The sequence below is a fragment of the Atractosteus spatula genome, unplaced genomic scaffold (assembly GCF_055471065.1).
Source record: "Atractosteus spatula isolate fAtrSpa1 unplaced genomic scaffold, fAtrSpa1.hap1 Scaffold_8, whole genome shotgun sequence".
NCBI lineage: Eukaryota > Metazoa > Chordata > Actinopteri > Semionotiformes > Lepisosteidae > Atractosteus > Atractosteus spatula.
This window is the reverse complement of record NW_028296912.1, coordinates 496,551-509,791: the sequence shown is the minus strand read 5'-3', so window position 1 is coordinate 509,791 and position 13,241 is coordinate 496,551. Positions and strand designations below refer to the sequence as shown.

At 42.2% G+C, this 13,241-nt stretch overlaps 3 non-coding genes across 3 annotated transcripts; 1 reads left to right on the top strand and 2 right to left on the bottom strand.

The window, feature by feature from the left end:
* Positions 1 to 7,707: 7,707 nt before the first annotated feature.
* On the top strand, positions 7,708 to 7,780 carry trnar-acg (transfer RNA arginine (anticodon ACG)). Its single transcript has one exon. It is a non-coding gene; the product is annotated as a tRNA-Arg (tRNA).
* A 934-nt stretch (positions 7,781 to 8,714) lies between these two features.
* trnas-cga (transfer RNA serine (anticodon CGA)) lies at positions 8,715 to 8,796 on the bottom strand. Its single transcript has one exon. It is a non-coding gene; the product is annotated as a tRNA-Ser (tRNA).
* Positions 8,797 to 11,407: 2,611 nt separating this feature from the next.
* Positions 11,408 to 11,481, bottom strand: trnai-aau (transfer RNA isoleucine (anticodon AAU)). Its single transcript has one exon. It is a non-coding gene; the product is annotated as a tRNA-Ile (tRNA).
* Between the last annotated feature and the right edge of the window lie 1,760 nt (positions 11,482 to 13,241).

Genomic DNA, 13,241 nt, shown 5'->3' with positions numbered 1-13,241 from the left:
TGTTCATGAACAAAGTTATACTGAGATTTCCTAAGATACGTGATTAAAAAATAAATAAATAAAAATTTGAATCTCCTGCGGAACACATTCCATAAGAATCAGCGGTTTTACAGTATATATCGCCTTTAAAGGTGGCTTCTCAAAACGCTTTACGGGATAAAAACAACCAGAACAGCAGCAACAACAATATTGTATTTCGTTGCATTTTGAAAACCAAGTAATAACTTAACTATACAGTACGTGCAAACGTTTCGTATGTTGCTGTCGTGAATGCCTGCGTACCCATAAGTATTTTATTTGCCTTGAGTCTGTCTACAGTATCTCTGTCCCACTACCCCCCTCTCTCCCTCAATTCAATTCAATTCAAGGTGTTTTATTTGCATGACAGATGGGTACAATTCTTGTTGGGAATGTATACTTTGATATTTACACCCGGCGCGGCACCGAGGGAGCGTCTGCATTTATAACTTGGTTTTTAAAATTAGTCAAGCAATATGAAGCATCTCCTTTAACTTTTAAGTCCCTTAATACATTGAGCACAGCTTTCTCACCATCCTTACACAAAGCAGAAACTGTCCGATGACTCACAGTACAAGTGGAAAGATTACAGATTTTAATCGTCTTTAATTTTGTCTTTAATTTTGCCTGTGGAGTGTATCTTATTAAGCTATAAATTGTATTTTGAGCGCGTTTTTTGACTTTTTTTTAATTGCATTTTCGGCGCGGACAGCACATACAAGGGTTAATGAACTGCGCCAAGAAATTTAAAATAGTATTCTTTAGGTGTGAGGGTAGGAGTGGACCGCAGCAGGCATAATCAGCAAACCAGGAAAACAAAGAACAGGACAGGTGAGATGTGTATCCAGAAAGCGAGTGATCAGAAAAAGGAAATGGAAAACGCAGAAAAAGGAAACGCTTTACAGGATAAAAACAATAACAACAGTAGTGGCTGGGCAAATGATTTTTTTTAATCGAAATACAAATTGAGATACTGTACTGTATAATGATGTGCATGAACAAAGGTATACTGCAATTTTCCTTAGATACGCGATTAATGCTTCGTAGGAGGAGGCGGTCTTTTCCTCTTGTCTAACAGTCTGTCCACAAACAAAACATTCCTGTTAGACAAGAGGAATTGAAAAAAAACAATTTTGTCAATGAAAACCGGTGTGTGTGTCTCTCCCTGCTGGATGTCCCTCTCACAAACTGCTGAATGAATAAAATAATTTTATTGAAAACGCGTTTGCGATTGTCTGGTATTTAATTTGGTCCCTTTTAACTGTTTTTCGATCTACTGTATTGCTTTGAGATGCCACTTTTAAAGGCGATATGTAAAATAAAGTTTTTTATTATTGTTATAGAGAAACATGATCAGATTTTTCCTGGTTCAGAAAAAAGTTCTAAAGTGCTACACATAACTTTCTTAATTCGATGTATTTAAAGCAGTGAACTACTGTAGGTGTCACATAACATTCAGAAATACAATCACGTATTTGACAAATAAAAACGATTATAATCTAATCCTTCCACATTTGATCCCAAAATCCCAAGAAATATAAATCTTGATGGGTAGAAAGCTATGCTGAAAGTTTATTAAGATACTTAGAAGACAAAGATACTGTATCAATTTATGTTGCATTAGCCTGATTATGATTAAAAAACACATATAATTAAACACGCGTTTGCGATTTAAATCAGAACACGATTTAAATCAATATAAATGTTTATATTGTAACGCATACTGTCCAGCCTCCATTTCTCTATAAAAATTTACTCTGTTGCACACACACACACAATAGAAGCAGGAACCACTGTCAGAAGGGAAGATATGTTCAAAATATCGCAAATATCGATCATGTTGCGATATTTTGAAATATAAAAGTCAATTGATTGTCCATAATATCGCTATTCTATTTTTTCGAAGAAATGTTTGTTAAAAGAAGAGTCTAGCACCAGCTGGATTCGAACACACAACCTGCCAGCTGGTAGTCACGCACCTAGACCAGTCGGCTACAAGATAGCACGCATGCACAGGTAGGCGAAACAGCCCTACACAGCCCTGTCGCAGCACACGAATACCGTTATTAAATTCTTTAGATACGCGATTCCATATTATATTAGCAGAAAAGCTTAAAACTACCACTTTTTCACACGCTATTTCACATGCTAGTTAAATACTTCGATGCTTAAAATCGTTAGGGAGAAATGGAATACTGGTGTGTATTTTTCCTTTAAAGTGCCGATTCCTGGAATCTGACTGGCTGACACCCCTCTGAAGTGGTTCCATAAAATCTGGTATACGGAAAAGAAAGCGTTGATAAATACAAGTGTCTTTTAATACACTCTTTGCTGTGCTCTTGAGGATCCTTGTGATATTTTAAGCTCTAGTTGAATGATAGGTGTCGCATTTTAAATCATTTTCGTAGTTAGAAATTATGAAACGCCCTGTTAAAAGCAAGGAAGTTTTTATGCCCATTGAAGTAAAACAAAATGCCTGACAAAGTATGGCTTGGACAGATTCCAAGTGCTTGTACAAATGTGCTAAAGAAATTATACTTTGAGTATACAGCTTGTCCAAAGTCATCCATTATTAATACTATTAGTAATATCTTCAGTAAAGGCTTTGATGCATAAATATTTCTGATAAAGGTAGGTTGTGTACTTTTGTCCAACTGAGCAATCTTGCTTTCATAAAATATACCAACATTTTAATGACTGATGATTAACATGCTGTAATACACAGTTCAAAATTAAAGGCTCAAATGCTGTACATGAGAGGTTAAGCTCCCCCTGGCGGTTTTACAAGGCGACGCCGGATAGTTAACCACGTGACACCACGTTAACTGCGTCATACTGCGTGATACTGCGACACGCCCACCGGGGTATGCCGCGAAATACCTCACTCATTTTGAATGGCTGCATCTGTATACTGTCCTACAACTGTTATTATTGATCACCGAATTATTGTACTTGACATGACTTCATTCAGCCTTTCCTGAACGTCTATGACAGGCAGAGAGAGTGCTGTTTCTGGTGCGATCTTTTGCAGCTGACATTTCACTGTTTTAAACGAACAAGAAATTAGATTGCTCATAAATCAGTTATTCTATATAAACACAGCGTAATTGCCCTCCGAAAATCCTCTTTTTCTTGTTCGTTTTAGAGACCTTGATCGAAACTGATTTTAGATGTCAGAAAGGATTTATTTTCTCTGTATTTCCTACATTGCTTTGTCGAGATTTTAACTTTATATCTAACTTTATATCTAGGCTCAGATTTCAACTATAAATCGTACAGTAATTAATAGCAGTAAATACTGATGTTTTGCGCCCTCTTACCACAAAAATATATGTTTTGTAGTTGGGATTAACTTTATTTCGTACGCGTAGCTACTCCGATTCGGACACCGAACAGTTAAAGATGGCGGCAAATCAGACACCCAGAGAGGGGGCGTCTTCTCGCCTCCATAACTAAAATGCCAAATAGGAGTGGCTTAAGCGACATACACAGTCGTGTAACTGACAGTTTGAGGTAGCCTATCGTGTAAATTTCGCTTTGTTGCTGATAGGTTAAGCTTTCGAAACTCTGCCCCAAAGTCATGTGACTGATTTTTCGCCCTGTTTCGTTGGTTAAACGCAATGATCACAAGCACCACCATGGTAACTGGGATGTGTAGTTTTTAATTCCGTTTGAATTATAACTGTACGTACTGTCTTCATATTTGGCCAGGGCTTTAAAGAGAAGGTGCGCCAAAAAATTTCGGTGCCGTCGTCTCCGCTTTAAAGGTACCCCCGTGCTGGAAGAATTTGACCTCGGAACGTTTGCCCAGCGTAGTTATAGTGGACATAAAAACAAGAGTTCGCTGGCATTATATCCTAGAAGACACAGACCGGCACCAGACCGGTAAATGCTTGATGAACTAGGGATTGGACAGTTTCCAAGTGCTTGTACAATCGATGGAAATGTTCAAATAAATGTGCAAAAGAAATAAACAAAATAATCATTTATTTCTTTATCATATTAGCTAGCTAATATCCTCTCTTTGCTAGTTAGTGGCTGTGTTTCTGCGTTGGGTAGCAACGGGTGACTGTTCTCAGGCGGAAGATGTAAACAGCTTAATTTTCGTGTTAAATAATTTTTAAAAATTAAAATTCATTCTATACAGCAATCACATATTTGGGTACCGTTTCATACAACTTTCATGCTTAAAATGTTTAGGGAGAAATGGAAGACTGGTGTGTATTTTTTCTTTAAACTATCAAGACCAGCCATACACAGTACAGTTAATGTACATACAGTAATGTTTATGTTCCTAAATTAATATCGTTTATGACCTTCAGATGCGTTATGCTCCTCTTCTTTTTATGCTCAGCTACTAAAATTTCCCTTTAGTGGTAAAATTCCATATAAATATTCAAAACTAAGCAGATTGAAATGTGCACAGTAAAGACATTAGATGATTAAATCTTTTCACTACCAACCAATGCACCACGAGTGCCCCTGTCGGTCATTTTGGCCAGCCAATCACTTACCGCGGTGCCCTACGGTGCCCTGCGGGTTGGTTACTGTACCATGGGTTTTTACCGCTCATTTTGAATGGCTGCATCTGTAGGTTGTCTCTCGCAGTGTTCAGGAATTGCATTCCGAAACTGAGTCAGATCAAAAGTTGTAAGAAAAGCACCTATGGTGTCGGTTCGAACAGCTTTATTGATTCGATGTTAAAGGCCGGAAATGGGGCACAAGACACGCGACCGCAAAAAGCGTCGCCATCTGCTTCCAGCTGCAAAATGCCGTTTGTGGACGCTGAAGCATTTGAACTTGAACTTTATTGCCATATGTAACCGGTACTGGTACAATGGAATTCTTACTTACAGAAGGTCTCTCGATTGTAAAACAAGTGTAAAAAACAAGACAAAGTGCAAACAGTGCATCAAGACAATGTACAAACAAACAATAGACAATGTGCAAGTAAACATGTAGACATTTCTTTCCAAGGCAGCGGGTACAAGCGATCTCGCGTTTTAAAACCACCAGGAAAAGCAGAAAGGCACTTTTCCTTGCTTGCGCCAGCACACGACGACGTGAGGAGGACACCGTAGTCGGTAGGATTCGAGCCTGCGCGGGGAGACCCCAATGGATTTCTAGTCCATCGTCTTAACCACACGGCCACGACTACAGTGAGCACCGCTGTTGCTGCGTTCTTGCTACAATCTCACATGGATCGCGAGGCGCTGGCGGAAACCTTTTTCAAAGTCGTTCTCCATTAAAAAAAAAACCTTTCCAAAATACAAGCCTTGCAGACAGACACGCCTCAGAGGACTTAAGGGTGGCTTCATGTGGGAATGATAAAGTCTCCCCGTCCGGACAGGAAAATGGCACTTTGTTAGACACAAAGAAACAATCAACAACAGAGAAATGTCCACAAGCATTTAAGAAGCCGCACCATGTTCTTGCTACAATCTCACACGGATCGCGAGACGCCGGCGGAAATCTTTTTCAAAGTCGTTCTCCGTTAAAAAAAAAAACCTTTCCAAAATACAAACCTTGCAGACAGACACGCCTCAGAGGACTTAAGGGTGGCTTCATGTGGGAATGATAAAGTCTCCCCGTCCGGACAGGAAAATGGCACTTTGTTAGACACAAAAAAACAATCAACAACAGACAAATGTCTACAAGCATTTTAGAAGCCGCACTTGAAATAGCTCTTATATTCGTGTTAGACGCAGGAATCGCCTTTTTATTGACGTTCTTACGAACACCATGGAAAGCAAAATAAAGCAAAGCAGAGCAGAACAAAACGAACAAAATAAAACCCTCACGTCCTGCACTTGAATATAATGCCGTTACGTGCCGAAGCGGTATTGGACGTCATCCTAGCACTGCAACCCGGGGCGTACGGTATATGGGAACGAGCACACGTCACGAATCGTCTCTAATCACTCCCTGCACTGTAAGGCGCCTTGAAGCGTGCACCCTCAACATTCATCTTTGCGCATCTGTGAAAGGTAAACTCTTGAGCAAACTCTGAACCAGACGCTCAAACTCCAGCTAGGATTAGGGGTCGCATTCCCATGCTACTTGAACACTTTGTTCAAACCAGGCTGTCCGGACATGAGTTGGCGCGCTCCAGATTTTCTTTTTTATTTTTTTTCCCTCGTACTCGAGGGTCATTTTCCTGTTCCACATGCAATTTCAACATCTTCCTTGGGAGATGTCAAGCCAGCAAGCCACTGCTGTGCTTCAGTGGCCGGTGTGGAGTTCAGTGGCCCTGTTGTACACGGAAAGCACATTGAGCTCCTTGGACATGAAAAGTTCCAGTTAAAAGCCATTTGTCATCCTTTCTCTTGGTGTCGATGTTGCTATTGTATGTAAAGGTGGCAACTTGCTCAGCGAGCAGGCGGAGCGCACAGCGAATGCAGATGTGTCTGAGTTGTGTGCCCAAGTGGCTGCAAAAGGACAGAGCTCCTGGCGCGCTGTGGCTTAGTTGGTTAAAGCGCCTGCTTAGTAAACAGGAGATCCCGGGTCCGAATCCCAGCGGTTCCTTTTTTTTGGTCTGTCTTCTCGAACAGGACTGGTCATTATGGACAACCGCCTACGGCTAGACTTAATTAAATGCAAGTATTCATTTCCTGTCTTGAACGACTTGTTTTTCTTAGAATGCAACTTGCAAAACATGAAATGCAAACCTTGCTAATCAGCGCTCGCGGCTGGAAAACAAAAAAGAAGTCAGCAATGTTTTTTCTTTAACCTTAACCCTGCTAATGGAGAAGAGTTAAACGACCGAGTCTACGCAGCTTAAACGGTCCGCACGTCGGGTTCTTAGCTGAAAGGGTGGTAAATCAGGCTCACCCAGTCCTTAATCTTTTAAAGAGGATAAAAAATTGAACCTAGTCGCCACATCACATACATCCTGTTCAATGATAAGAAGGTGACATCTGTCCTCGCTCCAGAGTAAATCACACGTTGAGGGCATTTTTTTTCCACTTTACCGTGAGTCAGGCTCGGTTGCACACAGGCGAGAGCAGAGCAATGAGGTCACGGGGACAGGGGAGTCACACGCTGGCGGTTTGAACACGCGGAAGATCACTGAGGGATCTACAGTATATGGACCCTCTGTGCGCCACCCGTCCAAACTCTGGACTCTGAATCCTGCCATCCGAGTTTAGATCTCGGCGGAACCTGAGCCGCAGTTCCTTCTTAAAACGTAATCTGGTGAGCATTTCTAGAATCGTACTTGTATAGATGCAGCCTTTAATGTGTTGCTAGGTTAAAATTGATGACTTCTTGAACTTCAGTAGGCAATTGCCCTCTTGATTTCGGATTTAATTGCTTTACTACAGGGGTGCTTTTTTGATGACAGAGTCATGTTCAGGTACTTTGCTGGATGGAGGAAGCTCATTTCGGACTCTGTGATCTGCTCACCTGGAAAGGTCTGCTGTACTACTACAAGAGAGAAGTAGAGTCTGGAAGAAGGGACAATTTTATGATGCTTTGGAAGAAAGTGTTTTTTTTTTCTTTGAAATCGAAATGAATCAGAATATCAGTGCAAAGGACAAACTCTTGGTTTGGTTTAAAGAGATATGGTTTTAAACAGACACAATGTAGAAAACAGGTGTTTCTCACTTTTGGAAAAGAATGGACCGGGGGTAATGTTTTACTAGTTGCAGTGCTGAGCTCACTGGGTTGCAGTCATGCAGTGTGACACCAGGGCCAGTGGCGCAATGGATAACGCGTCTGACTACGGATCAGGAGATTGTAGGTTCGACTCCTGCCTGGCTCGGGTCACTTTTAAACGCATCAGGCTACTCCCTAAGTAGCCTGTGCTACTTACTGTATGTGGGTGTAATCGTACCCAGTACGAGATTTCCTTCATGTAAATGAACTGCACCTGGGCTCAGTACGGTGCTGAGAGCCCAGCGTTGCTGTTCTAATTAGCACGCACTGCATCGGCTATGAACCCGAACATTTCAATTATTCCGATCAGTAAGTCAACACGTAGTCCACATGAAAGGTAGAAATATTCTCTTGTCTGTCTCTTGTTTGTATATAACTGAATGTCCCTGACAATGTACTGTTAGTTTTAATTGAAGAACGGCATTTGTGTTCAAATATAGCAGACAAGTTTACGTAACTGCTCATGCGACACTCAGTTGTAATTAGTCAAGAAATAAAGTCGAACAACAGCTGAGGGTTTGAATGTGAACGTATCAGATTGCAGCGCCTTTTACTTCCATTGACAAATGATAGAGATTCGAAGAGAGATCCTTCAGACTGGCAAGCAAACCCACGGCTTTTTCGGTTTTCTATCTAGGCAACGTTGGTGTCTGCAATAGCATAAATGAAAGCACGATGCAATTTCTGTGGCTACATTTGTTGCACTTCATGCACAGTAAGAGTGTTTCTAACACCAAATAAAAACTCAACAATTAGCGATCACGCCTTCTCCTCAGTTAACCCACTGAAACCCTCGCTGATAAGAATTCTTTACTGCGTGCTTTACGAGCACCTATCTTGTCGGTTCTTTGAGCTTTATTGATCCGATTTTCAAAGGCATAAGTAGAGCACCAGACGTGCGAACGCAAAATGTGTGGTTATCTGAAGAATTGATTTCCATGGCAGCGGGTCCAAGCGATTTAGCGTTTTTATAGTACCAGAAAAGGAGAAGCGGCACTTCGCCTCTGCCACGCAGGCACACTACAACGTGCGGCAGCCGCCGTAGACGACAGGATTTGAACCTGCGCGGGGAGTCCCCACCAGATTTCGAGTCCATCGCCTTAAACACTCGGCCACGACTACGGCGAGCTCGCCACTGCCGCATTCCTCCTATAATCTAACACGAGTGCGAGGTGGCTGGGGAAACCTTTTCAGAGTCGCTCCCCGTTAAAAAAAAATACCTTTGACAAAATACGTGCCGGCAGACAGACACGCCTCCGAGGGTTTAAGGGTGGCTTCACGTTCAAAGGATAAAGTCTCCCCGTCCTGATGTCAAAATGCAACTTTGGCAGACAGAAAAAACATCAACAAACCACAAATGTGGACAAGGATTTTACAAGCTGCACCACACTGCACTTTGAAAAGCATTTAAATTAGTGTTAGACGCAGGAATTGCCTTTGGTTTACGCGCTTACGAAAGCCCTCAGCTCCTGCAGTTGAATATAATGCCGTTACGTGTCGAAGCAGTAACGTACGTCATCCTACCACTGCAGCACGGGGAATATAGGGAAACGAGCACACACTACGAATCGTCTCAATCACTCCCTAGAGTTGTAAGGCGCATTGAAGGGTGCACCGCCATCATTAATCGTTGCGCCTCTGTGAAAGGAAAGCTCTTGAGCAGTCTTTGAAACAGCTCGGATGAAACACTTGATTGCTTCCATGTGCATCTGGAGTTAATTTCTTATTTTCACTTCACGCCGCCCAAAGCATTTCTAAAACAGGAGATTCGCGTTTGGGAATGCGCCCTGCCCTAAAAATAAAACAGGTCTACGGGTCTGAAACCTGCTCCACAGAAAACAGTTTTGTTGCGCTTTTGATCAAAGGGAGATTCGTTGTTCTTACTTTTTGATGACATAACATCCAAAGGGGCTTCTTTGGAGCTGAATTCCAACCAGCATCCTAAAGTTTCTTGGTGGTATCCTTTACAGTCCTCTGTTCGGTCGACAAGGGACTGAAGTGGGCAGCTTTCCTCACACATGCAGTGCAATGTACTGTAGTGTTCCCGTTCACTGAATTCGCAGTTCTGCATCAGACCTCTAACTCGTTTCCTAAGTCTTGGTCAGCTTGAATTTAAGCCACGAACCATGCTTCTACTGTATAAACGTCTAGAGGAATCACAAACTATTTGAGAGGCCATGATTCCAGGGGGAACTGACAAAGTCTATCTCTAAACACCTAGCGCAGTCTCTCGAGAGACTGTCAAAAATCTCTTTCTCCATTTGCGTTGCAAGTAAATGGAAACACAGTCTCAACCCAGAGTCACTTGGCAGTAGCGGCACTTAACCACTGTTATTGTCACTGCTTGATACCAACGTTAGCCTACTATACCATGTTCAGCCACCGCTGGAAAACGTACTGCTCTAGTACCACACGTGTCAGACATGGAGAGCGACAAGTGTGTGATTTGAACCCATGCATGCAGAACACAATGTATCAGTAGTCCATCGCCTTAACAACTCAGCCACGACTACAGCAAACGCTGCTATTGCTGCATTCTTGCTACAAACTCACATGGATCGCGAGACGCCGGCGTAAATCTTTTTCAAAATCGTCTCCGTTAAAAAAAAAAACCTTTCCAAAATACAAACCTTGCAGACAGACACGCCTCCGAGGAATTAAGGGTTGCTTCATGTGGAAATGATAAAGTCTCCCCGTCCGGACAGGAAAATGGCACTTTGTTAGACACAAAAAAACAATCAACAACAGACAAATGTCTACAAGCATTTTAGAAGCCGCACTTGAAATAGCTCTTACATTCGTGTTAGACGCAGGAATCGCCTTTTTATTGACGCTCTTACAAACGCCATGGAAAGCAAAACAAAGCAAAGCAGAGCAGAACAAAACGAACAAAATAAAACCCTCATGTCCTGCACTTGAATATAATGCCGTTACGTGCCGAAGCGGTATTGGACGTCATCCTAGCACTGCAACCCGGGGCGTACGGTATATGGGAACGAGCACACGTCACGAATCGTCTCTAATCACTCCCTGCACTGTAAGGCGCCTTGAAGCGTGTACACTCAACATTCATCTTTGCGCATCTGTGAAAGGTAAACTCTTGAGCAAACTCTGAACCAGACGCTCAAACTCCAGCTAGGATTAGGGGTTCAAGTAACTCCACGCTACTTGAACACTTTGTTTACGCTCAGTGCTGGATTTTGGGAACTTTAGGACGAGTGGGACTTTTCTCCTATCTGTCAATTCGCTTTGTTTTGGAGACTCTTGGCTGTCTGTGTTGTATAGTGCAGCGTGAAGAAAACGTTTTCGAAAACTGTGCCGGCTCAAAAGTTGTAAGAAATCCTCTCCAGCTCTTTTAAGTCTCTTCAGTTTTGTCATTTAAAGTGAAACTAGATGTATAACTGGTGCCTCACTTATGCAAATATTGCAAATTTACATAAGTGAGGCTCCAGTTCGACATCTAGTTTCACTTTATATGACAGAAGTACATCAGACTGTGCCGGACTGGGGGATCACTTCCGGTTATTTTTACCATCTTAAACATTTGAAATTCTCCCCTATGCAATTGTGACACTTTATCTTGGCTCCACCTAGGACACTCTTCAATCTTCCATCACTTCTCTCGTCTCCCACAACACTCTCGTCTGTCGGCAGTATGTGGCGTCTTTGAATTACCACCAATCTCACCACAGCAAGAAAGCAACGGGTTTTGGCAAGAGAGGAGGAGACTACCTGGCCTGAACGGGGATCGAACCCGCGTCCTTGGCGTTATTAGCACCACGCTCTAACCAACTGAGCTAACAGGCCTCGTGCCCGCTGTCCTCTCTGTGCTGCAAAAAATGGAATTCAGGGAAGTTTCTTTTGTCCTTCTTTGAATAGAAAGCCCTGCGATTCAGTGTACGGGCTTTCTCGTGCTGTTTAATGGTTCTTGTAACCCAAATCCTACACTGGCCTGAAGTGCCCCCCCATTTCACAGCATTTTTTAGCTGATTTCAAATGTACCTAAAGGAGAAGCATTATTGAAGACCATCAATTACCAAGAGCTTTTGTCAAAGGTTTTGGTGGTCACTTTTAATGACCACAGAGAGCTATGACCTCGGTTTTACATCTCATCCAAAAGACGGCGCCTTTTACCACACAGCGTCTCCGTCACTATACTGGGGCATTGGGACCCGCACAGACCTCAGGGTGAGCGTCCCACAGCTGGCTCCATTAACACCGCTTCCAGCTGTAAGCTTTGCTTTTCCCTGTAGGTCACCCTCATCCGGGTACTGACCTGGCTCACACCTTCTAAGCTTTAGTGGGTTTTCAGTTGCGAGTTGAAAGGGGATGCAAGTGATGGAGCCGCTCGCTGCAAAAGCCACTGGATTGGCCGGGAATTGAACCCGGGCCTCCCGCGTGGCTGGCAAGAATTCTACCACTGAACCACCAATTCACGCTGAAAGGGGCTCCAAAAAAGACGCGTTTTTACCACTCTGTGCTGGATGTTGGGTCCCAAGGGAACTTCTGGACGAGTGAGAATTTTCTGCTATCAAAATTTGGTTTCGGAGACTTTTGGCAGCCTACAGATGCAGCCATTCAAAATGCGCGGGCGATACCGCGTTATTTTGCGGTACGCTGTACGCAGTCTACCGCAAGCTACCGGTAAATACCGCGAGTTACCGTAAATTCTCCTATAATACGACAAGCAAAATAATAGTATCCGGAATTTCCGCAAGGTGGAGCTAATAAAGCTCAACCTCTCATGTTTGAGCTGTGGCCATCAAAGTCTTTAACGAAGATATTACTAATAGTATTAATAATGAATGACCTTGGACAAGCTGTAAGTGTAAACTCAAAGTATTGCCCTGGTCAACATTCTTTTTTTCATTGACCGTCTTTGTAAAAGTAACACCACAGCATTTCGCAATCACGCATTTGTTTCCAATCATGCAAAGTACAGTAATTTTTGAGAATCGATTCACCATGCCTTTCACATGCTCATAAAAGAGATTGATTTAGGAACATAAACATATTACCGTATGAAAACTGTACTGTATACAGTATGTATATGTATATTTAATGTCTTAACTGTGCCCGTTTAAGTATTGAATATTCATATCTGATTTTACCACTGAAGGGAAATCTTAGTAGCTGAGCATAAAAAGAATAGGAGCATACTGCAACGCGTGTGAAGGCCATAAACGATATTAATTTTGGAACATAAACATAGAGTATATGGCTGGTCTCGGTACTTTAAAGAAAACATACACGAAACATGGTTTCATTATGACCAGAATCGGTCTTGAGATATTTTTAACTTGATTTACAGTATTTGAGAGGTATGTCTTAACACCGATACCACAGTGCTTAAGTACTGCTCACGTATATGTTTCTAGGTTTATATTATGCATTTCATACGGTCAAATTACTTTTGAGCAACTAATAAGAAGCGCGAAACGGTATGCGTTTTAGTTTCGTTTTGTGCTGGGACCCGTGGATTGATTAGAGATATCAAGTACATACAAGTCATTTTTTAAATGTTGTAGTTCGTCTTGAAAAAATGTTACGAGTACATCATCTATCAA